This window comes from Chamaea fasciata, unplaced genomic scaffold (assembly GCF_029207755.1).
Source record: "Chamaea fasciata isolate MVZ Bird 193981 ecotype frontalis unplaced genomic scaffold, bChaFas1.0.hap1 SCAF_11, whole genome shotgun sequence".
In the NCBI taxonomy this organism is placed as follows: domain Eukaryota; kingdom Metazoa; phylum Chordata; class Aves; order Passeriformes; family Sylviidae; genus Chamaea; species Chamaea fasciata.
Window position 1 is genome coordinate 15,032,841 of NW_027094096.1, and position 23,685 is coordinate 15,056,525.

At 45.3% G+C, this 23,685-nt stretch overlaps 1 protein-coding gene across 2 annotated transcripts in view; it reads left to right on the forward strand.

Moving 5' to 3' along the window:
* The window catches only part of MB21D2 (Mab-21 domain containing 2), a 59,412-nt gene that overhangs the window by 30,618 nt on the left and 5,109 nt on the right, over positions 1-23,685 (forward strand). The window contains exon 1 of one of the 2 annotated variants that reach the window (XM_066193336.1): positions 12,249-12,303. The exons of the other annotated variant lie outside the window; for it this stretch is intronic. The gene's annotated coding sequence lies outside the window, so the exon portion shown is untranslated. Of the gene's footprint in view, positions 1-12,248; positions 12,304-23,685 lie in introns of those variants that run through there. 2 annotated transcript variants of the gene reach the window in all.

Here is a 23,685-nt window from a genome sequence, read left to right on the forward strand (position 1 = left end):
CTGGCTGCCTTGTTTCGGTTCCTGTTTCAGAGGGATTTTTTGCTGTAATGTTGCATTTCTGCAGACCACTTGTCAATCTTCTGGTATCCTTTTGCATGGCAGTGGTAGAGCTAAATGCCACTGAGTCAGAGGTTCGAACAGATTGTGAGGATCAGCTGCAATGGCTGAATGGGGCAGCTGAAGACGGTGACTGAAAATTTGGTACCCTGAAGTTTTAGTGACCTTGTGTAGCGATACAGCAATTGCTTTTCAGATCTGGACATACCTTTGACATTTTCCAGTAGTGACACAGAGTTCCTTTCATGGGCTCAGCCTAGAACACTGATGGCATCAGGACTGCAAGATCAATAGTGTCTTCCCAGGTCTGGCTGGTGGATGAGAGCAGACCTTCCTTAAGCAACTCCTGCTTTTTCTGGGTTTTCTTGCTCTGTGACCCATCTACCCATCTATGGCAACGAGCTATAGAGCCCTGCCATCCATCCCCTGTGTGCATGTGGAAATAGCAGCTTCCAGGCCACCGATGGTGACAGCCTGGGGAGAATTGTCTTGGCACAAGGAGTGCAGAAGTGCTTCACTCGCATTTGGTGCCAGATGTCTACTTATTTCTGACTGCTGGAGTAATGCCAGCTCTGGGGTGGGTGTGGAAAAAGGGATTTGGGCAGTTAAATGCGGGAAGGGGAAGAGAGGTCAGGCCTGGCAGCTCCTCAGTGCCTTACAGGATCTCCTTACAGCAAAAGCTTTAAGGGACTGTCTTGCTGCAAGACCCATGGGCAGTCCTATGATCTGCCCCCAAACTCATTCCTGACTACTCTCCTTTTTAAATAACTGTGTGAAATATATGGGAGTCTGGCCTCACACGTGCTTGGCATGAACAGAGCCAAAACCTTGCCATGGGAATCACACTTATCCTGGGAAGTCTGGCCAGCAGCACAATTGAAGCAAGTCAGATATGGATCACAGGGTCAGGATAACGATTAGTCCTACCCTTCCCCCTAGTTGTAATTAGCTGTGGTGATGTCACCCTCTGTTCTGACTTCTCACAGGCATTAATTACAGAGCTGCAAATTTCCTGCCTTTCTCTTCTAATTGCTCTCTGGGAAACTCAGAGTTTACACCCTCTGTTCAATGTCTGCCAGCAGCCTTCCACATGACATGCGCCAGGGCCTAACCTCTGGCCTGTAGAGTTGTCTGGAAATGGGCTTGTTTGGGATGCTTGCTCAGATGCATTTCTGAATGTGAACATTTCTGGTTAGGAGCAACCCCTCTGCTTCTCTTGAGCTTATGTCCTTTCATCCCATTACATTTTGGATTCAGTCATGAGGAGCAAAAGGTGTTCAAACCCTACAATGAAGCTAACCTTTTAAAGTGAATTCTGTCCCTCACTAGATTACCCTGTTTCTGATGAATTCTCTGCTGGTGAGACAGGGTTTGGGAAATCTGAACTGGTCTGGTTCTACATGGCTTGAGTGGTCTGGAATGTGTTCTGGTTCTGTGAGGACCCTACAGCCCTTGGCTTGCACTCCACCTGCTTGAGGGGCTGTGGCTGGAGCCCAACCAGTGGCTTGTAGTCTGTCACCCATGGACTGTCATGAACTCTATGCATTAATCATTAGGGTTAAATGGAAAGAGGGTGTACTGGTAGAGGGATGAGGGAAGGAGATGAGTGATTGCACTAAGAGTTATCACAGGAGAGAAGGACGAGCTGTTGAGGGCAGGTGAGATCCTGGGGGTCAGGAATGTGTCAGCATGAACTGACTGGATCCCCACCAGTTCAGAGTGGGCAGTCCTGGTTAAATGCTGATGCTCCAGATCTGCTCTGTCAACCTCTGAGCCAGGCTGGTGCTGAGAGAAGGAAAGCAGCTTGTGTCAGGGTGCTCCTCTGAGTGTGTGGGTGAGCAGGGCTGCCTGTACCCCCAAGCAGGTTCCCCAGACAGCTTCTGTGCTCTGTGTAGAAGCTCATGTGCTGTAGAACCAAGGTTCTACACTAATACTTACCGACTTAGAGAAGATCATAAAAATTGATCCTGTCTGAGAAAGATCCTGTTCTGAGGAAGCTAAATCCAGAGCATCCATGCCCCTGATCTTCATACTTTTTTGCAGTCATTTATTTTCCTGGATGATTTTTCAGCCTTGTGCATTTTGCTCTGCACAGACCTCAGCAAGGTGGCCTCGTGGCTTCTTCAGTCAAGCATCTCCCAGTCAATCCGCCTTTTATTTTGGGTGCCACTTCCCTTTCAAGTGGGGTGCGTTTATGACAATAAACATCATCATTAACATGAGGGGGAACATATCCCATAATCAGGAACCTTCTGTTTAGAGAGAAGTGTTTATTATACACAACTTGTTAGGGAGTGTCAATCAACCAAAGGCTCCCTTTGTTACTCCATAATGCATCATTAATGATGGCTGCTGCTGTGCATTTAATTTCATTGCACACAAGGGCCTTGTCTCTGTCTCCTCACCCCCTTCCCCCTCTTTATAATCACCAGCACAGAGGAAATTAATAAATCAATCCAGGATAGGAGAGCTACAGACTTGCTATAGGCTATCTTTGGTGTCCTTGCTCTCACTGAGATGTACTTTACTCGTGGAGAAATCTTCGGGATGTCGGTGGAGCTGTTTTTGGGATTACTACTTGCTCTGCATCTTGAGAAAGGGGACTGGTGTCTGCCCACACATATACATGAGCATGGATAACTGGCTGTGGAAGAAGCTCACAAAAGTGATCTGTTGAGTCCTGGGGATGGATATGTCACATCCTTTTCAACTCTTCATTTCTGCCCCACCCCTCTGGATCTTTGAGCCCTGAGAACATGCTGATGCTTTGCTGACTGACATCTTGCTCATTCAGCCCAACTCAATTAAATTTTAAAAAAGAATATTCAACTGCTCCAGGGTTTGTGAAAGGTGGATAGGAGAAACAAGCTTACTGGAGGCTATATATTCACTAAGAAAGTCGGTGTCTATCCTGGAATTTTTTAGGAAACTACAAAGAGTTAAAAAAAAAAAAAACAAACACAAACCAACCAAACTGGAAAATCCCCACTTAGCAGTGATAAGAGAAAATGCTAGTTGTAGTGTATTTTGTTTGTTAAATAAATCTAACTGTGTGGTTTGGGACCCGCCTGTTGGAAGCCCTGAAGCTGATTTTCTCCTACTGTCAAAGTTTCCAACCTTCATCTGCAGCTGAAATTCAGCATGCCGGTAATGGCAAGGATAATTCTGCCTTCTGGCTGGAGTCTGCTAATTGGTTTTGGTTGATCTCCCTGTCTCATTTCTTTCTGTTTGAGTATCTCTAGGGCTTTTTTTTTTTTTTTTTGAGCAGAGGGGGCCAAGTCCTGGTGTGAACTGTGGATACCAAAATCTCTGGTTTTGCTGTACTTTCCGAGATTAGAAATCACTTTTTCCTTTGGGTCCTTTTCCACTCTGTGGAAAATCCAGTCCTGTTTTGTGGTCCCAAACTAGCTGCTCAGTGTCCATCTTGGCACAAAATTATTCCTAAGTCCTTATGTGGTGCTCCTGCTCACATATGTCACTTAGGTGTGCTACACACCGGCTTTATTTATTTTTTTTTAATGTGGAAACAATGGTTTGTGTTTGTCATTTGCCATTAAAGCAAGGAGTGGCTTGTGCTGAGAGTGAGAAACCCTCACAAATACTTCTATCCATTCTCCTGGGTTTTTCCAAAGGAGTTCCACTCCTTATCCTGACATTTTTCACAGAAAGACCCCATCAGTCCTGAGGACACTGCACAGCAATTGGAGGAGAAGGAAATTCAGTCAACTTTAGATGGACTTCTTTAATTCTCTGTCCTCACATCCTTGGCTCCAGGCCATAGTCTTTTGGGATTTCCCTCTGGCAAAGAGCTTTGGCAGAGTGCTCCCGGCTGGGTTCCAGCTTGTTTGCCTTTGTCCTGTGCATGTTGGGGCGGGCAGGCCTGGCCGTGGGGTTCCGCTGCTGCGATGGAATCCCGCTCCTGTCCCTTGGGCACACACCTCTCCTCTGTGCTCACCACAAGGAAAATTCACCTCTGCTGCACTTGGCCAACAGTTTGGCCTCTCAGTCTGGAGCATCCTGCTCTAGGAGGCAAAGGGCACGAGTGAAGCTGTTTTAAACACCTGATAAGCAAAGCTGTAGCAAAAAACCTTTGATCATTTTCCATCTGAGCAGGGTAACTCACAAGACTGCATTGCCCTGATTTTCCATGGTAAAGGAAAAATAACGATATTTGATGTTTCTTTTCTGGAACAGAGCACCTGAAGTTTTTGAAATGTTTTGTGTATTTTCTGTTTGCTGTTACTGTACCTAAATACCTGAAATATTTTTAGATTTTTCCTCTTGAGGATAATTTTAGAGGTTTTATGTCCTTTGTTTCAACTCCAAAGGAAGTCAAATTTCAGAATCTTTCAATCTTGGCCATAGTGGATTTCTGTCCTCTGTACTGCTCTGTGGATTTATTTGATATTTAAAAAACCCCACAAAATTCAGCACAGAGGAGGACAAATTTTACTTTTTCATTTTTTTTAAGACCCACTGTTTCACTGAAGACATTATTTCTGGAGTTGCTGTTTCCTCTCTGAGGTTACCTTCTCCCTCTACACAACATTAATTGTAGGGGCCTTCAGTGGCCCAATAAGGGACTAAATGGTCCGTTGGTGCTGGGCTGTGAGCCTGTTTTCCCAGGATAAAAACATACTACTTAAGTTAAGGGAGTCACCGTGCATTCCCCGTGGTGCTGAGGGCATAGAGGGCCTCTCAGTGTGATAATTATCAGAGTTTATACAAATTCACAGTAAATGTACATTACTGAGAAGAAAGTGTGAAAATCTAGTGACCAGTCTCCTGAAAAAAAAAAAAAAATCAGCACTTAAAATTTTATTGTATTCTTTAGTTTGACCCTGTATTCTTTAGTTTGATCGTATATTCCCTGTATTCAGGCTGAATTCAGTTTTCAATAAATGCATATAGTAAAAAGAATTTACCTGCTCATAGTTTCTGCTCTTTTAGTGGAAGGTTCTTCAGAGAAGACTTTGCCATGTGATAAATTGGCGCTGAATTTCATCTCTAGACAAACTGCGTAAGAAGCTTAAATGTCTAGATCTTTGCTATGGTAGGAGGCTGAGCAAAAACTTGGTATGGAATGAAACTCTTAACTTCATATTCTGAGTTCTTTGCTAAATTTTGTTCCTTTTCATCCAGTGCATTTTCAGGCTTGCTTTATCTTGAAGACGGAATTATAACCTGTGATACTTCCCCCCTCATTCATGGCCAGTGTAGAGCGAAGAATTAATTATGGGGTCTTTAATCCCTGCTTGAAGCCATAACAGCAGATCATCATTGCCCTTAAATGTCTCTGGCACAAGCTCACTATCTCTGATTTTCATGTCTCACCAGTTGCTATTTTTACGTGTTTTGTATGGAAGAGGCTGCACCAAATAAAGCTCTGTGTTGTAGTAAGTGATTGAAGACCTTAAAATGGCTCCCACTCTGTTATGTGCCTTATAACCTGAATTCCCAGCTCAGCTTTTTCCCTGTGCCAGGAAATATCTCCTACCTTTGAAACTCCTCTCCAGAGATGTAAGATTAGCTTTATGCTGTCAGGAGCTGTCATTTCTGGCAATTAGAAATAGATCAGCTGACACCTGGTAGTTTTGCAAATGCTTTTCTTTCCTGCAACTGCTTCATTTCTGGCTGGTTTTAAAGATTACGTGCAGGGTAACTCTTCCCTATTACCCACATGCACTCTTTGTTCCTGGCTGCTGTTCTCTGGCTGCCTTTTCAGTGTTGGTGCAGTTATTGGTAGCTTGTAATGCTGCTGTGAGGGAGATTTATTTGCAGCGTAAGAGAGGTGGAAGTGGCGGATTTCTTCCTCTTAGCTAACCCAGTGTCTGAAGAAGGAGACAGAGAAAATAGGAATTGTTTTTGCTGAAGGCAGAGGCAAATAAAAAAGGATCTTTTATTGCCATAGAGATCTGTCCTCTACCAGGACTGGGAGGAAACATGCAGTGGGAGCTAGAAAACTGCATTCCACGGAGTGAAACTCTGTATGCCCTTCGGCTACATCTTTCATTAGGCGCCTGCCAGCCCTCTGCTCAGCACCATCCCAACCCACCTGTCTGGTCTTGTGCTCTCCCTGTACAGCTGCTTCTGCTTCCATTTGTTTCTAGGTTAAATATTGCCACCTGAAATATGCAGTTCCCAGAGGAGACACAGTCAATGTTACTGAAAGGCTAGGATCTGTTTCTTTGCATTTTGGCTTGAATTTGGATGATAAAATCAGTGAAAGAGAGTGAGGGGGAGGCTGGGCCATGACACTAGGAGGAGCACAGCTCTCTTTGGTGACCTTGCAGTGCCTCCAGAGAATCCTGTATGTATGTGAAATTATGAACTCTGAGACTTGGTTATGCTGCCAACTTAATTTTGATCTTCTCTCTCTCTCTGAGGCTGTGTTTTAACTGAGGCAGAGCTAGCAGGCAGTTAACCCCAGTGCTCCACGGTGGAGATGTGCTACCCTAGATAATAACATAGTTTCTATCAAACTGTTGTTTGAAAGTGGTCTCCTTGACAACTAAGTTTCTTGGCAGGGATCTGTTATCTCTGGGTAGAAGCTAGACAGCGAGCCTGAAAGGTAACCAAATGCTAGGCGCTGGCCTGTCTGCTATGTCAGACATCTTCAATAGCAGTGGCTGAGGAGGGTCTGCCCACTTCCAGAAATAGCGAGGGAGTGAGGCTCTTGGCTCCCTGTGTGCACACAGAAAGGGGGGAAGATAAAAATGGGTGGTCTCGAGGAGCATGGTGTTCAAAACTTTGTTTTGTCACTATCCATGAGACCCTGAGGAGCCCTTTGGGAGGTGTCTGATGGGTGGAAGGCTCTGGGGCTGAGCCACTGTGCCCATGGAGCATCATCAGATGGGTGCTGAAAAAGGCCAGGACTTGGACAGATGGAGTAATGGAGATTGGAGGCGGGGGAGGTTGGCCTTGTGCCAGGCTGTGGACTGGGGTGGGCAGATCACAGAGAGGAGCTGCAGGGCGGTCAGAGGAGGATAATCCTCAGGCGGCGATGAAGGCTGCAGCTGTTGGTGTTAGAGCATGGCATTGCAGAGGTTTGCTGCTGCTGGGCTCTGGGAATCAGCAGAGGTCTGGCGGTCCTGAGGGCTGGGTGAAGTGACGTGCTGACAGGCTTGTCCCCTTCCTTTGGTCGGACTCCCAGGGGGTGTTCTGGGACATCAGCTGAAGGTGGAGGAGCCTGGAGGTGTGCAGAGCCCTGGGCAAAGCCTGGCCTGGTGTGGGGTTGTGAGAGCTGTGACAGTAACTGGAAGGCAGGAGCTGGCTTTTGCATATGCTGGCATGTGTTGCCTTAGAAGAACTGCTGAACTCAACTTGCTTTTCTGTCCCCCATTGCACCATGTCACAGCACTGCCTTGTGTGAAAGCCTCTTCCAGATGCCCCAGTGGGACAAGCACCGTGCTCTGGTGGGAATTATTGACTCATGCCAAGCAGGGAAGCAAGCAAGGAGCCCAGCGGTAAAGCTGGTGAGCAAGTGAGGGCTCTCTAAGCTCCTGGGAACCTCTTGCTACTGTCCCTGGTAGAGGCACTCAAACTGTGCTGCATTGCAGGACCTGGCAGGACCTGGTCCCTGGAACAGAGCCTTTCTTCCCTGCTCACTGTAGTGTTTCTAACATCTCCAGTACAAGTGTACATTGCTGCTGTTTAGCTTTGGGTCTGAAGGAAGTTTGCCTGTGTGGAAGAACTCTGAAGGGATATTAGAAGTCCAGTAGAGTTTGTGATGTGACAGTGGGCAGTTAGAAGACCACAGCAAGACAGGGTCTAGTAGGTCCTGGAGAAAGATGTACTGCACTCCTGCACTCCAGAAGAGGAAGCTCTCTGACCAGGGAAGAATCTGCCATCCCTTGGCAGATTCTTTTTGGAGTGTTTTTCCCAGGACATCGCTGTCCCAGGATCCCTCTGTCCCTTTCCTCAGTGCCATCTCTCCATCCCCCTGTATGAGACCCAGTGGGTTTTACTTTGCCCTTTTTTTTACTCAATAAATTTTTAGAGAGAGCTGATGCCAGCCATCCAAAGGAAAGCTTAGAGGGAATAACAGTGAGCTGGTTTGCTAAACTTGAGGCATTCAGAAGCTGAGTTGGACTCTAAAATTAAAAGCTCTTGGAGTATTTTTATTTCTGTTCTGTTTTCTTCTACTTTTAAGTGCGACTCATCTCCTCCAGGGTATTTTTGGTTATTTGCAGCTGTGATGGATAGAAATTGCTCATTTCTTTTCATAAATTTAAGCTGAACCTTTTGCCCTGCCTTAGGACTCCAGAAACCTGGATCTTCAGAAAAAGACAGAAGACAAGAATTGGCAGTGTGACCCAATAACAAATACTGAACATTTGTCAAGCACCTCCAGCACATCTTCGCCGAGTGCCTGAACTTGAATCCAATACCAATACTTGTCTGTGGCTCAGGATTTGGAGACTTAGGAAGGAACAGCTCTGTAGGTATTTGTTCGGTTTGTACATGGAGGTGATGGATGAGAATGGATCTTCTTGTGTGTCCTAGCCAAAAATGGTTTGTAACAAAACATAACAGTTATTTCTTCTCAGCTGGCAGGGACTGTTGAGAGCTACTGTCTCAAAAGTGCACACAGATCTCTATTTTCCTTTCTCTGTTCAGTGGGAAGTTTGAGATGGGGCTCTGGCAGCAATTCTGTGTGAAAGCTGTTGAAGCCCAGCCCCAGCGCCACTTGTTCTCATGCTGCAACTTCGGATGCGCTGGAGCAGGCACATCAAATAGTTACAAAGGGTGTGATTAAGCCCTGGGAAAGAGCAAGCCAGCAGCTTGTTTTATGTTTCCTCCCCTGAGTTTGTATGAGTCACGGAGCTGGCGGCAGTCCTGCTTTCACCTCACAGAGAGCAGAAATAAGTGTGTAAGAGCCCCACACTAATTTGCTGAAAATAGCCAAAAGCCAGGCTCTTAAGGTACCCAAAAGAGATTGCAACTCCTCTGTTTATTGATTCCTTTTCTATCTGCTTCAAGTTAAGAGCTTTTTAAAAGACATAAAATGGGAAGAGCATCCATGCTGCCAGCAGGGTGGTTGTCTGTCCCATCCCTTGCCTCAATGGCACCCTGTGTGACCTTGAAGGGAAGACAGTGGGATGGCGTGTGGAGACACACATTTGAAGCAATAGAGAAGAGGTAAAAAGTAGCTTCCTCTGTTACCCTGGGGGCTGCTGGGATGTCCATGTCACTGCCAGGGCAGCGGAGAGGCTGGCTCTCACCATCACACACCAAGTCTGCCCTGAGCAATCAGGGGCCAAGGGTGTTTACACCCGAGCTGTGTTTGTGCAGGTCTCTAGTGGTTGGACTCGCCCCTTCATTCTCCAGTGCAAGAGGCAAAATACCACCTGGGCACCTTGCAATGGTGCCAACTCAGAATCACATTTTTTGTTTCTCTTTTTAATCAAGTGTGATGTTAAATTTTATGCTGTCATTAAAGCTCCAGCTTCTGGAGCCAGTAGATGATGCTGTGAGAATTCCAGTTTTGTTTCTGAGCAGGGAAAGGAAGTCAGGAAGGCAGCCCGGCAGCTTGTAGCTTGGGGACAAACCATGGATCTTGTGTTCTTTCCATGTTTCCATGGGCTAAGTCCATGTTCCAGGTTTTGAACACAAGGGTTGGCAGAGCAGCCTCTGATCCTAGCTGACGTGGTGGGAAAAGCAGGAAAAGTGCTTCAGCTTGCAAGGGATACAAGGCTTGTGTGATGATCATGAATTCAGCTCAGCTTATTTGAGCAGGAGGGGAAATAGGTGAGAGAGGCTGCTCTCACTTCATCCACTGCTTTGGGAATGCAGCTGTGGTTTGGGGCTCACTGAGCCAGGGTTGTTTGTGTGCTGAGCATCTCAAGCAGGCAGGAGACTCAGACATCTCCCAGCATTCGTCCGTCGTGCAATCAAGCGATTGCTCTTTAGCAATGCAGGCTGCCCCAAAGCCCAGTTCCTGCATTTCCTCCCTGCTGTAAGCAGTCTTTGCTTCACTTGTTTCCACATTTGTTTTTTTCTGTTACACAAACTCTGGTCTCAGCCTCTGAGCTGAAATACTCGGGGCTTTCAAAGGCATGACTCTGAATTGCATAGTCTCTGGCCCCTCTGCTCCATGCCCAGCTCATCTACCCTTGGCAGAGTGAGCATCAAAGTCAAGGAGCTCTAGTGAGTGTTGCTGTTCAATGCTTAAAACCTGTATGTGTCTTCTGAACTGCCACAATTTTGCTTTAAACCCAGACCACATCCCATGGGATCTAACAAGTGTTCCTCATGGAATCTGCAAATCTTTTGGCCCTATGAGGGCTCTGTTTGGCACCTCATTCACTTTTTCTGCTTCCTCTGCTGTTTTCCAGATGTGTTCCTTTTGTCGTCCCTGCTACCCCGACTTCCCCACTGGAGAGAATTTCCTCCCATGATCCTGAAACTGGACCTCCACCCAGCCCCCTTGCAAAAAATGCCTTGTCCCTCACACTGACTGCTGGGGCTGGGCCCTTTCCTTTTAACTGGAGAGGAATGGGAAAATAGGCATGAAGATATAGAATTATCTACTCACCTCCCTTTTTCTAGACTCCTGACTGAAAATGGGTTGGGGGCAAGGGGGAAAAAACATGACAGGACATCCTGCACCACTATCTAATACTTGGAAATCAATTCTAGGGCTTGAAATGGGCTTGGTGGTGGGTTGCTTCTGGATATGCATGTCTGGAGCCAGCAAGAGGTATCCCAGCAGTGTCTCCTATGACAGTGACTGAGCAGTGTTCAAAGGCTGGGGAGTGTTCTGGGGTAGAGAAATATGTGTTTGTGTCCTCCATTAAGGTTTTTGCTGGCCTACAGCTACAGTGTGGGTGTGACAATAGCTATTTAACTGCAGCTTCAGAAGTGTCTGTAGGAGATACCCAGCCCCCCTGGGAGCTGAGGCTGTTGCTGGGCACGGTGCTGTAGTTCATGCAGTGGCAGCATTACCAACACAGTGCTTGTGGTGGTAGTTTGCTATTTCTGTAAACTCAAAGGATGCTTGGGTTTGTTCCTTTGATGTTCCCTCATCCCGGATGTGTTCTGTTGGCAGTACTGTTAGAGCACACACATCTAAGGCTGCATTAAGTGTACCCACTTCCCACTCTGGATTTGTTCCTTCACTGACCCATAACTCAGCTGACCCACGGTCAGTTTGACGGATCTTGGTCCTAGAGGTGGAGTCATGCTGTAACCTCCCACCTTTTCTGCAGCACATCGCTTATAGAGGAGGGTCTGTATTTTAAATCTCTAGAAGTCACACTCACAGAATAGAAATACAGTTCCCTTGACTAAGAAGCTCGTTTTGGCTTCCTTTGTCTCTGCTATTTAGGTGCATTTTAAATTGACTTAGTTCAGAAATTTTATACACTGGATTAAAACATGCAAACACAACTTTACAACACAGTTTTTGTTGGATTTTTTTTTCTTAATGCTGTCTGCTCATCTCCCATTTCCAGATAGACTCTCTATTTATTGCCCAGAAACTTCCAAAATCCCAGCCCTGCTCTTCAAATACACATGGGTGTATGTGCATTCCTAGATGATCCCCTTTGCATTTAATTTTGAATGCTCCTAGATTACTTTTTTGTATTCACTATGTTCTGAGGAGGAAAACAAATAAGGGAAACTGATTAGTTAGATGTTGACTTCACCTTTAATCGGATTCTCTGGAGGACTCTGTCCTTAAACTAAAGTACGTGGTTCCACTGAACACAAGAACTGCTCCTGGGCAGCTCTGTGCTTGCTGAGAACTAACTTGGTTTTTGATGAAGAAATAGAAAATCTAATTTTTGAACTAAATTTACCTGCAGTGATTCATTCTCTTTTCATAACTTATCTAAATGCATTAGCAATAAATTCTTGACAGTGCTTCTATAAACAGCAGTTGTTCTCCTTTGAAGCTGTGGTGCTCACTGCCTGCTCAGTTGTGCTGCTGTGCAAAGTGGCATAAATACTCGAAGAGAAAACGACACAAAAGGAGCTGTGTACAGATGGCTTAGACAAAATGCTGGCCTTTCCCTTCAGTCGTCACAAGCTGGAAATCTGGCATTAAATAGGATTTGTAGACAGGTTTGGTGTCTGTCTTCTGGCTTATCCCCTCTTAAAGTCGCATCTCGCTCCCACCCCGTACACTGTTTGCTACCAGGGGACTCCTGGCGTACACCCGGTGTAAAGGATGGAGCCAACGCGGTAGCCTGGTGCCGGTCTCAAAGCTATAACTGTGTCAGAGCTGGCCTGCTCTCCCCGGTAAGCCCCGTCAGGCGGTGGGGAGGGATGTCGGGGTGTGTGTGTGTGTCCGTGCCTTGTCGCGGGGCGGCGGGAGAGCGTTCCCAGTGTCCCGGGCGGGCGCGGCTCCGGCTCCGCACGCCGGTGCGCTCCTGCCATCTGCTGCCGGGAGAGAGCTGCTGCTGCTGCTGCTGCTGCTGCTGCTGCTGCTGCTGCTGGAGCTGCTGCTGCTGCTGCTGCTGCTGCTGGAGCTGCGGCTGGCGCTGCTTCCCCGGGACCTTTTGCACGGAAGGACAATCAGCATGTCCGCAGCAAGGCGGAATGTTTCCTGCCTTCTCGTTAAGGCGGCTGGGTAACTGCCAGTAAAGTTTGAAGTAAGATTTGTCAGGAAAATTAATGCACAAACACTGAAGGTTTATGTCCAAAAAGGAGACAGAGGAGTCCTGTAACTTTATTTGAATAAAGGGAGAGGCCACGGGACATTCCCCTGGTGTCTCTCAAATTTTTGGAGCACGCAGCCTCCGTTTTATCCTAATTTCCCAGCCGCATGTTCCTCTCTCTTTCCCCATTGTCTGAGGTATTTGAGAGGTACAGACTTCCCAAACACCTGATACCTAAGTCCCCCTTCTAATGTATGCCCGCCTTTTCTCTCCCTTGTGTCAATAGGTGGAACTCCTATGGAATTTATGGTTCCCCCCATTGTTTGTTTAATCTCTCAGTATCTGACTTTATTTATCAGCAGACCTACAGTTTGTTTGTAAAGACAAATCCCTCTCTCCTTTCATCAATTAGTGGAATCCTTCCCACTGTTTTTTTAATCTCTCAGTATTTAGCTTTATTTAGCAGCAGACCTGCAGTGTTTTTGTAAAGACAAATCCCTCATTCCTTTCAGATTTAAAGCTCCATTTGGTGATCTAAAGAATCAGCAGCAAAGTAGAATGAAGCAGAGATGTTTTAGCAGCATTGTGATTTCATGAGCCATCTCTCTGGGAAGGGGTAAAGTGCTGCTTCTTCCTCAACCACAAAGTTGTGTGGAATATTTCTTACTTAATTTCCGAATACTCAGAATATAATTTGGAGAAGGGTGCTGTGTCTTAGCAACAAAAATTTTGCAGGGTCCTCCTAGTGGTGCCCCTATCTGTAGGCAGAGGATACTGGTGACTGGGAACTGACATACTTTTGCCCTCCTCTGGGCCGTGCCTGTGGTAGGAGCTGGCTGATCCCTGAGCTTATCTAGAAAGTGCCCCAAACCCCATCAAGTCGGGAAGGAAATCTGAAAGGTCTTTTTACACTGCTCCCTGTGGGTAATTTGTGAGTCAAGGAGAACAGAGCAGTTCAGGGGCCTCAGATCTTGGCCCAGCCCATCATCCAAGGTGGGTTTCCCTGGACACAAGTAGAACAATACCAGCCAGAGCAGCAGTGCACCTCAGTGTAGGAATTGTGCTTTGGTGGTGATTGGCTTTAGCCACAAACCAGTATTTTTCTGTCATGCCTCTGCCAGCCCCTTCCTAACGTGCAGCCGGGAACAAACAAGTAGGATTGTGCTCAGATTTCTGCTGGGTATGAGCTGTACATCAGTTCTGTTTGACTTCAGGGACAAGCATCCTTGTTACAGGACCAGCTCACACCCTCATATTCCTGATTCTACCTCATGCAATTAATTCTGAAGACTGTGTTAGCAAATTTAGGAGATCTGTAATCTTCTTTCTTTGTCTGTTAATCACAGTGTGCGGACCAGCTGTCAGTGGGAAACCAGCAAGCAGTGTGTTATTCATTGCTTTCTGTGTAGCAGGACTGTATTCAAACAATATCCATCTCTGTTGTGCTGGGAAGTGTTTTCATGCAAGGGATAGCAAGCCTTGCAGGAGCTGAATATCCACAGGGAAATTTTACAAAGTATTTTCACAGCAACATCTATAAAATACAGGTGAGATTTCTAATTACTGAATCCATTTGAAGGATCTGTGTTCTCCATGTACCTGCCTCTTCTAAGCATAATTTCTTTATCATGATTCATGAGCAAAGCTTTTTTAGCATTTTTCATTATTGTATCTATAAGGGAATTTGTAGGATTAAAGTTATAGATTATGCACTGTGTAAAACAATAAAGAAGGTAGTTTAATTTTTGAAAGAAGCTCCAAATGCAGGTAGGAAAATTCTACCAGTATATTGTGGTTTTTCCTTAAGGCGTCCTACTGGAGTTATATGAGGTTCTCTGTTAAATAGAATGTAAACAAAGCATTTCTAGTTCTCACATTTTCAGGGGAAAGCTAAGTGAGCTAACTGAATTTTCAATTCTATTGAATTCTATTTCTATTGGATTTTGAGCAGTAATTGCCTTTCCTCTGTCCTCCTTGCAAAAATGGCTGGGGAAGATGAAAGTGAGAAGACATTGTTGTGATTTCATGGCCTGTCTTTTCATGTTTGTTTGGGCTGGGGACACTGCTTCCTAAAACATGGGGGCATTGGTGAATGGAGTTCTGCTCACCTGAGCTTTCAGAGTCAGAAAGGTGATGCAGCCCTGATAACAGATGAGATTTGAAGAATGAGCTTTGATTGTCATCAGCTTTCCATTACAAGAAAACTTTTGAGATCCTACTTCGTGAGGTCTTTTGCATATATTTCTGACAGTTTCTGGACCCAAATCTTGCTCATGCCATTATTCAATTGGATTTTTAGATGAGACATTACTTTGGGACTAGGCTATTGATGGGGACAGCTTCTGGAACATACTTTGCAAATTTTATATTTGATCAGCAACAATTTTGCTTTCTCCTCCCTCCTTCACCTTGGAATGTAACTTTCATCTTGATGAGCCAAGAGATCAACAGGCCTTTCTTTAAATAAATGTGTGTGTGAGGCTTTATTTCATTCCAGGTAAGCACAAAAAGGCTTTGCGCCGATGTGGTTGTTCTCTTGGAATTTCTCCTGAGTGAGCAGAGTGGGTAAAACAGGATGGGAGTTCTGTGCAAAGGGCACTTCAAGCCCTGTTCCTGGTAACAGACAATTTCTCCAAAAATACAGCCCTCATCTCACTGCAAATGCTTCCAGGGCATCGGCCACTGAGCACTGCCACCTCCACCAGTTCCTCCTTCCCACCAGCCAATCCACACCTTACACTGGAAGGAGGGTGGTTGCAATACCTGGATCTTTCAGGGCCACCTGGCAGTGTGACTTCTTACTGTTGTCTTCTTAAAGTGGCTGCATTTCACCTTTGCTGTCCTGTGCCAAAATGACAGAGGCATTTTACTGCATACCTTCAAACAAGGTGGTCCAGCTTCTACCCTGCTGTAGCAGTGGTTGCTCTTTCCTTTTTCTTTTACTCTAATTGTTCAGTTCCATGTTTCCTGTCTGCTGCCTGTCCTGTAGGGATAAGAGATCCTTGACAGCTGCTGGGGCTGTGGGCTTGGTGCTTGGTGGAGATTGAATCCACACAGTGCTTCCTGCTGTGCTCTTTGAGAGATGACAGTGCTCAACTGCAAAAAAATGGCTGTAAAATATGAGGTTTTGGTTAGAAACTTCTGCTGGATTTTGTGTGCTGTCAAGTATGACCTCTGAAGGTGAAGATGGAGCAGGATGCTAGGAGCAATGGACATGGAAGGCAAGTTTGGAGAGCTTAGATTTTCCTCTGCCTGTCTCCCATGGAAAACAAGAAGAAATGCTCTTGAAATTTCCATTCACCTCAGGAGAGCTGCTCTGTTTTCTGCTAACAACAAATTTGGTCTGTATGAACTTCTGGTGATGTGGGTGAAGAGGAATTGTGCATGAATGTCAAAGCCAACCAGCAGTTTTCATGCAGCTGATGCTGTACGTGGGGCTTTGGCAAAAGCATCTCCTATAGATGACTTGATCCAGCTCCACGTGGCCTTGGCCGTGTTCTCAGTGGTGGGTGGGAAGTTGGTTAATACTGCAGGAAAGCTCACTCTTAGCTTCATGATCTCAGACACAGCTGTATTGTTTAAGCCTTTTTGATTTCAGCACTCTCTGACAAGGATCTGCATTCCCTGCCTCATCTTGCTAGTCCAATCCATACTCATGGGCAAGGGAAAAATTATATTGTGCTTCTGGCTTTGGTTGTCTCAGCCATATTTGGCTTATCTTGTCTTCTCCCAGTGTTTGGATACCAGATTTGTCAAAGGGGCCAGATCAGGTCTGTACAGATAGAGTCCAGTGAATTCTAAGGGCTGGAGAGAAGATTCAGTTCATGTAATTTTCTCCACTGCATGCCTCAGAAAGTCTTCTGAAGACACTTGCTTTCCTTCTGTACTCAGAGAACTCAGGATTTCCAGCACTCTTTTGGTGCTTGTCTGGTTTCCTGGAATCATCCTTCATTCCCTATTTTTTGACCTGTCCCTTTGTATAAACCTAAATAAATTTCATTATTGGTAGATGAAGAGAATAAAAGCAATTGACAGGGATGCCATTCTGATCATGTCATTGACCCCAGGAGCCAAGTTCAGTGGATTTTAAGGGAAAATCAAGGGCATGAATTACAGTTGTGGTTATTCATCAACTCCTTGAAGGCTGTTAGTCACCATGTGTGCTCCACATGTAAGCTTAGCTATTCTGGATGATTTAGTGAAGAATTGTTGAGTCAAGGACAAATCTGCTGCTCTGCAGCAGGGTAGAGCTGTTATTACAGAAAAAGCAGGCCCTGAGGATGAGCTGTGTTAGCTCAGGCCCAGTTCATAAGAAGTGATGCTGTGATTGGTCTTGACTGTGACTTATCTTTGTAGAAAACAACTACTAAAGGAACGAAAAGCAAGCTGGTGACTTAGAAGCTGGGGAGAGAATTTCTGGAGTGTTGGGTAACTGTAAGCAGGAGGCTTGGTAGAACAGCTCATAGTGCATTTACAGTGGAGCCTCTTATGTTATTTGGAGGATGTGAGAGTGTGGTGGCATTCCTCTGTGCACAGCCCACTGGCACCAGAACACAAAGTGGTGTGGCAACTTAGCCCTTTCAGGATGGGCAAAAGATACCAGACAGTAACTGAGAACACAAAACCATCCCAGAGGAGCTCAAAGTGCTTTTGCAACTTTGGAGTCAGGTTCTGCCTGATGTGTGCTTGTGCCCCCGTGGCTGGCTGGAGTGAGAGGAGAGAGAATGTGCCTTTGCTCATCAGTGGAGAGCTGCCACGTGTTTTCTGTGAGGCACCTGGTGCTGACTCGTCAGATTGGGATGAGAGCCTGAGGGAGGCTGGGGACTTTGTTCTCTTGTGCAGTCTCCAAAACCTTACCCTGTCCTACTTCCACAGTTCTTTTGCCATGTCAGCAACACCCCTTGTAAAGCGATGGGATTGTTGCTGGCTTTTGCAAGGGGAACATCCTGAAGGTAAAATTAAATTTTGGGGGACTCTGTTACGTTGAGCAAACCTGCAGTGGAGTGGGGCTAATTTAGCAAGCAAGGCTGCTGAGGTATTTCCCAGAGGACTGTGAATGTGTTCACCCAAAATTCACCTTTTCGTATGTCAGGCAGTGTTGACCATCTCATTTCACTTGAGTGTGGCAATACCAGGGCCCACACAATTTCAGGTCAGGACAGTCAGCTAAACAAAGTTTAAATAAGTTGTCCTTTTCAATGTAGAAGAAAGATGACTGACAAAGCTGTGTAAGATCTTCAGTGATCTATGGAAGGTGCCATGGTTAAGTGATTTTCTTCATTTCCGAGCAAGCTAGCAAAAGGAAATCCTTTTGACACATGTGCTTTGTGAAACAGTGCTGCAAGGCACTGACTATAACAAAAATATAACTCATTTACAAAACTGTGAGAGACATTCCAAGCAGATAAGTCTATCAGTGCTATTAAAGACAAAGCTGCAAATACTGTCTCTAGTTTGGGAAATTGCAAAGCCAGAGAATGCATGGAGATTGCAGAGGGAAAGTTATTATGCTCTACTTTCCTCACTCTTAATGCTCTTCCCCTGAAAGCGCTCAGCAGCAGTTGCCTGAGCCAGGATGCTACAGTAGATGGACATGCTGTGTACCACACTGAGGTTGTTGTGCTCTTGTAAAGATCTCAGGAACAGTGAAAGGACTATGAAAAACAAGGGCAGAACAGCCTTTCCTGCAAGCTGCATGTTTGCACTCATGATGCTCAACCTGGTTTGTGCCCACTGCTGTTACCTTGTAAGCAGATCCAAGAGAGGGACCCTGGTGAGTCTCCCCCAGTGTGACATCTTGCCAAATACTTAGCAGTGCCCATAGGGGTGTGAGCAGAAATGGCCCATCCAGACCCTGTGTAGCCCTTGCCAAATGTGCACTCTCAGTCCCAGAGGGTGGAACTGTTAAAACAATCTGTCCCCTGGCATATTTTTTCTCTGGGATTGCAGTTCCAGGATAGATGGCATTTTGTGCCATTTCCAAAGGGAATTTTGTGTCTTATGCACATTTGAAAATATGGGCACCGTATGGACACAGTGTGCAGTATTAACTGGGGTACAGCAGCAGCAAGTTGTTCTTATAGCTACCCACTCTGTCCCCTCTTCCTTCCGTTCTGCTTGTCAGCTGCGCTCAGACCTCATCACTCACATTTTTCAAACCCTAGAGCACCTCTTTGACTTGCACTTCATATTCCATGTAGGCTTTCACCTTTCATCACTCCGATCTGAGTTTGTCTAATACGACTCTGGATATAAGACTCTTGAATAAGCAGGCTGACATACTGGAAACCCAGCATCAGTTTGGAACTGACTATTGAACTCTTCCTGCCCAGAGCAGAGGTGCACAGCAATGCAGAGACTTCATCTGAAAATGCTGGTTCCAGCTCTGGGAGCAATCTGCTCCTGCTGTTGTGGTCTCCGAGCCCTGACTGGTTTAGCCAAGCAGATAACTACAGAAACACTGCTGCTGGTTTTGGTGCCAGAGTGGATTTAGATGTTTATGACAGCACCATTCTTCACTGCACAGGCTCACCCTTTGAATCTGAGCTCTTTCTTTCTTTCCTTTTTTTTTCCCTGCTTGCACCATGAAGCACCCCTTTCCATTGCCAAACAGGATTTCAGCAAGGTGGGTGGCTTCCACCAGGACACATGAAAACTGGAAAAAAAACTGGGACACTACTTTTAAGATTGTTTTTAGAGAAGACTTTGGAGAAAGAAGCTCATTTACTTTACAAGGGGGTGCTGTCTCCCTGCAGTGTGTTCTGTCACCATGTCACAAGATTTCTAAAAGGAGCAGAATCAGTAGGACACTGGTGTATCAGTCTGCAAGGAGCAACTTCCTTCTCTCGCATCCCATATTTGACTAAACTGGTATCACATGGTTCAGTCTCCCCACTCTTCTCCCACCCCCTGCCTGCTTCCGCCAACAGTCCTCTCAAAATGTGCTTTGTAACTAAAGACTCCCCTAAAGAGCTGACTCTTCCAGTTCTCCTGCGTAACAAAAACTTGTGCTGCTCATAAATAGATTTGCAATTACCAAGGGAAACAGAAGAATCTGCATGGTCCAGATGCATCAGAGCGGCCTCCCATCCTGTCTTAAAGAAGCCTCTGAAATTCAACACACATTGCTCAGGCATAGCTGGGTGACCTCTGCAGAAATCTTTCTTTTGAGCAGCATTCCTGTACTGCAGGATCCGCTGTTTGCAGCAGAATTGTCAAAGAACCTCAGAGTCCTTGTCTAGTGTCTTTACAAAAAATGACGAAAGCTCTTTGTTTTTTTGACTAGCCTGGACTTTCATGAATTTCTTATAGCAGTCGAGGGTAAAAATTGCCTGGCCAGCATGAGAGACCCTGAGCTTACAAATTAGTTTTCTGCTAGTATCACCTAGTGTGTGGTTAGTGCCATCTGAGCAATTCCAACCACAGTCTGATCATCCAGGAGTCCGACTTCCTTAGGTCTTGGGACTTACAGGATGGTAATGATTTCATATAGGAAAAAAAAAGGCATTCTCAAGGTTATGCATCAAACAAGATGAACTGGTGAGGAAAAATCAAGAGCCTTGACTATGTTGGGTCCTGTGGAAGAATTAAGCAGTAGAAAAGAGGGATGCAGTGGGACATGTGAGTGGTCTTTAGCTTTCCCTATAGAACAGGTCACATATATAAGGAAGATCCCTTCTATCTTTCCCTAGGCTGCCAGGGAACTAGAGGGGGCATACACCAGGTAGTGCCTGGGTGTGGCTTGGCTTCCAGAAAAATTCTTGTGATAGGCTTCTTCTGTGTGCAAGGTTCTGCTGATTCTCCTTTGTGGAAGCTTTCTGACTACCCCATTGCTCTCTGACCTCTCTCTAGTTCCCATGCAGCAGAAGCTTCCCTGAATTCAGTGACTGCTCTGAACATCACCCCATTCAGTTTGATAAGACCAAGTCAGACTAACCAAACAGCATCTTGTTTTGCCCGTGTTTCCTTTTGGTGGCAATGGTTGCACATCTAAAGCATCAGGAAGAAAGACTTCAAGAAGGAACCCAAAATTAGGAAATGCATATGTTAGAAATAAGTTTTTACATCATATTTTTCTTGTGATCAGTTTCTTCAAAGACAAATCTGTGTGTTCCTCCTTATTTACACAAAGCTAGTCCTGAAATAGCAGTGGATCCAAGCACACACTGCAGTGGTCATGAAATCAGTTCATCTGAAATTCCTTAATGGATGGAAAGCATCTCTGCATTGCCTTTTTTTTTTGCTGTTTTTAACGGGAAGAATAGTCCTTGTGTCATCTGCATCAGAGTCACAGTTCATTCAAGGATGTGTCCCAAATGTAGGTGTTATATAAAGTAAAATATCTTTTCTCTGTTTTTATTCTCTTTGTATCTTAGTGCTTGAAGTAGAAATAAATCTTTTTTTCCCTGACATTGAAGAAACAACAAAGGAATGTTGGTAGAACTCACTTGCTCATCTGTGTTCCTCTGAGTTCATGTTTAGTAAACCAACCAGCAAGCCTGGCCTACAGGTGGTGCTCCTGATTCTTACAATCCTTGCCTTTCTCATGCTTGCAAGCATGCTTACCTGTTAGAATGCCAAATTTAATAGCTTGGGAAGATCTTAATTACGTTACATGTCTAGAAAAACAGAACTCCTTTTAAGGTGCTTTAGAAAGAAGTAGTAACTGTACACCCGTATCTCACTTAGCTTTGCCAAACAACCTCTTCAGTGTCATACAAGGTACTACTGCAAATTATGTGTTTTTCCTAGTAGCAGCAAGAGGATTCTTAAGTATCACTGAACCTACTTTGATACCATGAGAGCTGGTCCTTCAGCTAAAATTTTTTTTGTGTGTTTGACCCTACAAATTCTGGTTTCATCTTTACAGACAACTCCACAGGGTTTCTATAAATTTCACTAATTTTTCTGTAACCCCTATTGCCTCTTCCTTCCAGGTGGGCCTGGGACTGAAATGAAAAGAACAGAGCTCAAATGGCCCACTTGTGCTATTAAGTACTTGGGTTGAGTAACAATCTTGGTGTTTTTCTTTGTATTTGCATTTACATGCACTTACTTGCTGAACTGGAGTGCCTACTTCTGTTGGACATGCATGGGCTGCAGAAACTTGGGATGAAAGCTTTGTGACAAGGTGGTGTGTGTCACACAGCGTTGGCTGATGGGATTCCTTGAAATCTCTTCACATTTTAAATAGATTTGTGAGTAAGGGGGGCAGTTTGGAGACATTGCAAACCCCTAAAGTCTTAGGTAATCCTGAATTTGGACAGCTCAACTATTTATAGAGCACTCTATGCCTATTCTAAATATACTTTCCTCAAGGGGACCTTATCTCAACTCCCTGCTCCACCACTTCAGTTGGATCAGCAATGCTGCTGTGATCTGTTAGCAAAAATTCCTTCTCTTGTTCTGTGGCAGAGCTGCAGATGTTGCTGGTTTGGGACTTGAAGGGGAAATTCTGTGCCAAGCAGAGCTCAAGGGTTTGAATTTAAACTGCAGCCAGCCAGGTAGATATATTGATGACATATTAGATCACTTTCTGTAACCATTTCCTTACTATTTTTCAATATTTCTCTTCTGCTGGTAGGTCTAGAGCTCTGGAGAGGGGAAATCAAGTGACTCATTGACAGTGTACAAAGGCAGGGTTTGAGTCCCACTTGCTGTTGGTTGAATGGGGTTAGACTATCAACTCCCATGTAAGGACAAAGGATCTCTTCAGGCCAAGGAGAGCAACTCATCCAACAGCAGATTCCGTAGTGGAGAATCTCTTTAGAAAAACTGTGATTTTCAGTCGAAGGCTCTGGGATAGAAGTTTTGGTGCAAAGGGCACACTGCAGAGCATTTTTCATCCTTCAAATTTAAAAATATTTAGAAAAATGTGTCCTTTATTGAATGCTATAGGTTTGAAGATTTTCTTCTGTAGGATAGTTACATTCTGTCTGCCTATGTCAGGAGGATCTGCAGGTCTGCATGGCAGATGCTTCAGATCACCATCCTGAGTGGGAAATTTTGGGTGAGCGTAGAGGCAGGATGGGCCATCAGAACCCTTCATATCATGAGCAGCTGTGCTGCCCCACAGTAAGGGCCAGTAGTACTTTAATCTTTGGGAAAAAAGAGAATTTCTCCCTGTCCCTATGATGTGATTGATCCAGACTCTACTTCGTGGGTATTGGACTCAACTTACTAGAGAGGTGTAAAGCACTAAGGCTGATTGCACTGGTTCAAGGACAGGATTCAGAGGCAGTGTGTCAGTAGTGTCTGCAGAAGTCACGTCAATTTAGGTACCCATTAGAAAACCCCTTCTGAATACAGAAAAAGACTGACTGCTACTTATTTGGCTTCCGGGGTAGAGAAGCCTGTGCAAGACTGCTGCTCCACAGATCAGGCTCGCTGTGTGTCTAAGCCTCAGAAAATGTTTTTGAGGTTGACAGAAGCTTTTCTTAGTTATTACCCTTTGAGGATGAACAGCATGTGGCAAGATCGCAGAATGGGATTAGCTCAGGATTTAGCAGGAAGAGTTTCTTAGCACTCCTTTAGAGCTATTTCCTTCTATTGCAGCCCCTGGAGCTGCATGAAATGGAAGGGGTTATGTCCTTGCCTGCCTGGCAGGAAAATCATCCCAGCTTAGTGCGGCAAAATGGACTGGGTCTAGTGCTCTTGGAAGGAATGAAACAGGTAAAGTGTATTTAACAAGGAATTTCACATGAGGGGTTTCAGGTAGACTGAATATTGCCCCAAGATGCATTCTGCTTCACACATAGGCCTCTTCCTACAGTCTTCTTGGCTTTTCCAAGGAATCAGTGTCCACAGAGCTTTAGATTTTGTTCTGGTCATGGCTTACCTATGTGCATGAAGATGTCATTTCCTTGTTGCTGTCCTAGCATGCAGGAAAGGACAGGTGAGTCTCTCTGAAAACACTGCAGTGCCACTCAGCCTAGTGCAGCTCTCAGTGCCTTGGGGTGCTGCTGCTGCTCTCTGCTATGGTGACCCACTCAGTACAGGCAGTGTCTGTGATCCTACAGGGATG